General features: G+C 54.6%; 1 non-coding gene across 1 annotated transcript; it reads left to right on the top strand.

The window, feature by feature from the left end:
- The first annotated feature begins 2,094 nt into the window (after positions 1-2,094).
- TRNAI-UAU (transfer RNA isoleucine (anticodon UAU)) lies at positions 2,095-2,188 on the top strand. Its single transcript has 2 exons — positions 2,095-2,132; positions 2,153-2,188. It is a non-coding gene; the product is annotated as a tRNA-Ile (tRNA).
- The last annotated feature ends 2,219 nt before the right edge of the window (positions 2,189-4,407 follow it).

Raw genomic sequence — 4,407 nt, 5'->3', positions numbered from 1 at the left:
GCTCAGTCTCCACTAGGGGGCTGGGCTGGGATCTTTAGGGAGGGAAGCACAGGGAAAAACAGTCTCCCCTATGGAACCCAGGAGTCCTGGATCCCAGTCCCTCTGCTCTAGACCCCTTCCACTTCCAGAGCCAAGGATAGAACCCAGGGGTCCTGGTGTCCAGCCCCCCTGCTCTGACCACTAAAACCCACTGCCCTCCCAGGGTGGTGCAGGGGTCACTGGGTCTGTGTCCCAGCTCTGCTAAGGGCCTTGACTGATTTTCCCAAAGTGCTTCCTTCTGAATCTAGCCGACGAAGTGGGAATTCACGCACGAAAGCTCATGCTCCAATACGTCTGTTGGTCTATAAGGTGCCACAGGACTCTTTGCTGCTTTTACAGATCCAGCACATCTGCCCCCTCTGCCCGGTCACTGCCCACCCCCGTGTGGGGGAACCAGCACTGTGCTGAGTAGTGATGGAAAATTGTCCAAGCTGGCCCAGGGGAGACATGTGTGTCCCTGCTGCCCTCTGCTGAGCCCTGCTCTGTGTGTGTGTGTGTGTCTGTGACACTGTATCAGTGTGCTGATGGGCTAACCAGCAGGAAATGGCTTTGCATGATTTTTGTATTCTGCAGCAAGTGACTGACACACACACGCAAAGGGACTCACACAATCCCAAGAACACTCACACACAACACACCCAGAGGGACATGTTAGTCCAACTCCCAAAGAGAGAAACAATCACATCCCCAGCCACACTCACAATAACGCCCCCCACACACCATAACATTCACAGTTGTGCTCAGAGACACAACTGCACGAAGTTCACTCCCACTGCTCCAAATACAAGGACCTCCTGCCCCACACAGCATGTGCCAAGGCCTGTTGAACTCACTGCCACTGGACAGCTACCAATGAGAATGACCCCCTCGTGCTGGATCATCTGCTTGGCCCCCTACTCCCTCTCGGGGCATGCTGTGCAGCGTGGCTGGGGATTGTGCAATAGCAGGCTGGGGCCGGGTCACTCCACTTTCTGCAGGAAGTAGCCAGCCCCCTGGCCCCCCACAGAGGCCTGGGACCAGGCCCCCTCTGCTTCCCCCCACACAGGCCTGGGGCCTCAGCCTGCTCTGCTCCCCTGGCTCCCAAGTTTGTGGGGAGGGGGGAACCGCCCCACTGCACTTGCCAGCAGTGTGGCTGGGAGCCAGAGAAGTGGACCATGCAGTGAGTGCAGGGGCGGGGGGGGGGGGCAGGGCTGGGGTGGAGCAGGGGTGGGGGCCATGGCAAAGAGCCAAGCAGCCCCCCCTGCAGCAGCTCCCCACCTCAGCTCACCTCCACTCTGCCTTCTCCACTGAGCACACTGGCACTGCTCCACTTCTCCTCCCTCCCAGACTTGCTGTGCTAATCAGCTGTTTAGTGCCGCAAGCCTGGGAGGGGAGGAGAATTAGAGCGGGGGCAGCGTGCTCAGGGGAGAAGATGGAGCAGAGGTGAGCTGGGACAGGGAGCAGTTCCCCTGCATGCCCCCACCCCTGTTACTTGCTGCTGGCAGCCCTCTCCCTGCACCCCCCAGCCCCCTGCCCCAGCTCACCTCCACTCCTACACTGCCTCTTCCCCCAAGACCCCTCCTCCTGCTCGCTGCTCTCGGCCCCCTCCCCACCCTCACTCACCCTTACGGTCATTACAAAGTGGTAAGGCAGAGCCCTCCCATTTTTAAAAGTCCTGGGGTGTTGTTCCCCGCCTGTTCAGGCACCCCTGGGTCCCTGCACTTCACACAGCTCTCCCTGATTTCAGCTGTTAGTGAGGGAGCCTCACTGCTAGCGCAGACTCGGCAGTTTCTTTTATGAGAGACACTGTCCCAAAGCAGGACTAATGCTCAGACCTGGTGATCAGTGATTTCAGATCTGTTGGTCTGCAGCAAGACTCTACAGTGAGTCTCAGTCAGCTCTGTTATTACACAGAGAAGAACAAAAGGGTCAAATGGTACATGGAAGCCTTAAGAAGAATCCACCCCATCAAGTACAACGCTTGTCGCCACCTGCTCTCAACCCCACTGAGAATGTTTTGGGGTCACTCCTTGCCTTTATCAACCTAGGGGACTGAGAAACTAAAAATTAACAGGTGCTCCAGTGGCACAATTGGTTAGTGCACAGTACTTATAGGGCAGTGCTGAGAGGAACTATGCTGCGGTTGTGAGTTCAAGCCTCACCTGGAGCACTGGTTTTCATTAGCCTAATGGCTTCACCCCCTCATTTGGCCCTGTGGAATGTAGAATTCCAGCTCTGGGGACATTGAAGCAGGGTAGAATCAAAAATTCCCCCTTCACTTCAGGACCGGCGCTAGGATTTTGAGCGCCTTAGGCGGACGGCAATTTCGCCGTCCCGCGGCTCTGGTGGAGCTGCCGCAGTGGTGCCTGTGGGCGGTCCACCATAGCCGCGCGAGCAGCTGACTGTCCGCAGGCGCAACCAGCAGCTCCACCCAAGCCGCAGACCACCGGACCGCCCGCAGGCACCACTGCGGCAGCTCCACGGGAGCTGCCTGCCTCCCCATCTGAACACCGTGACCCAGGGGAGCCCCTGGACTGCGGGCTGCCGTGGCGGCGCCCTGACCCAGGGAACACCCTGGGTTGCGGCTGCCTCCGGCAGCTCAGACTCCCTCTCTGTCCCAGCAGCAGCGGCTGCTAAACCATTTAAAAAAAATTAGGAGTGCTTTTTGGCACCCCCAAATCTCAGCACCCTAGGCAACCGCCTAGTCCGCCTAAATGGTTGCACCGGCCCTGCTTCACTTATTACCTCCTCTCCAGAGTGCAGGTCAGAATCTACAATCCTTTCTCCCCCACCAACCCCTGTGCCAGGATCCCTCAAGCAGAGCCTGGAGTCCTGCCCATCCTTGACTCCTGAGCCTGGAGGGAGAGGAGCAAGGAGCCATTTTTAGAGGGCTTTCCCCTTCCCTGGCTCTTGTCACGCAGACAGCAAGCAGCAAAAGACCATAAGTCCAAAGTGCAGACAAAGGGATGTTTACTGGGGTGAGTTTCCAAGCAAGCAGATTCCAAAGCCCTTCACACCAGTCAGGCTTATCTCTATAGATTGACAGAGTCCGTTCCCCTGTGTTCCCTTCCCAGCTCTGATACCACAGAGCGTTTACCCCACATCCCTACAGACAATTTTTTCCTGGGTGCTGGCTGGTGAGTCTTGCCCACATGCTCAAAGTTTAGCAGATCACCATATTTGGGGTCAGGAAGGAATTTTCCTCCAGGGCAGATTGGCAGAGACCCTGGGGGGGTTTCACCTTTCTCTGCAGCGTAGGGCACAGGTCACTTGCTGGAGGATTCTCTGCACCTTGAAGTCTTTAAGCAACGAGTTGAGTACTTCAATAGCTCAGACATAGGTCAGGGGTTTGTTACAGGAGTGGGTGGGTGAGAGTCTGTGGCCTGCGTTGTGCAGGAGGTTGGACTAGACGATCATAATGGTCCCTTCTGACCTTAAAGTCTATGAGTCTATGAGCTCTGACACTGCAGAGTGTTTACCCCATGTCCCCCTTCCCAGCTCCGACACTGCAGAGCCTTGCCTGAGTCCCTGTTCCCTGTTCCCTATTCCCATCCCCCCATTAGCAATCATGATTCCAATTTCCTGCGAACTGCCTGTTTGACCCCAGTTTATACAGTAATATTCTCAGCGAGACCTTAACCAATCATTTTACTGAAATGTAATTAACCAATTCTAACCCATTGTAACAGAATTCTCTAACCAATTACATCCCACTCCCCTAATTAACTTACACCCAGCAAAATTAATTCTGCAGCAGACAGAAACAGTTAGAGGACCAGACAGATTGCCAATAGAAAAGCGGGGGCCATAAAGATAAACCCTACAGACATGACAGTTTCACAACCACAACCATTGAGAAGGGATTTCTTGCCAGACTGGATGCTCCCTTAAGATCTGTTTCTTTATCTGGTGGTGATGGGCACTATTGGGACAGGATCATCTTCTTAACAGCCCAACCCCACCTTAGTTCAGTGTGACGGGTTTGGGAGGTGAGGATGTGACCGTTCACTTCCCAGCATATAGCTGCCCCTGCTGCTTAGCCAAAGGCCTTAGCCTACTGTCAAGGTTTTTTCCCCACTCTGAACTTTAGGGTACAGATGTGGGGGACCTGCATGGACCCTTCTAAGCTTAATTACTAGCTTAGATCTGATAACACTGCCAGCATCCAGAAGTTAGTGTCTGGAACACTTTCTGTCCCCCCAAAACATTCCCCTCCCTAGGCAGCCTTGAGAGGCTTCACCAATTCCCTAGTGAACACAGATCCAACCCCCTTGGATCTTAAAACAAGGAGAAATTAACCATCCTCCCTCCTTTCTCTCCACCAATCCCTGGTGAGTCCAGATCCAATCCCCTTGGATTTTAAAACAAGGAAAAATCAATCAGGTTCTT

The sequence above is a fragment of the Gopherus flavomarginatus genome (assembly GCF_025201925.1).
Source record: "Gopherus flavomarginatus isolate rGopFla2 chromosome 13 unlocalized genomic scaffold, rGopFla2.mat.asm SUPER_13_unloc_2, whole genome shotgun sequence".
Lineage (NCBI taxonomy): Eukaryota > Metazoa > Chordata > Testudines > Testudinidae > Gopherus > Gopherus flavomarginatus.
Note: the sequence above shows the minus strand (reverse complement) of the source record. Positions and strands in the feature narration are given on the sequence as shown.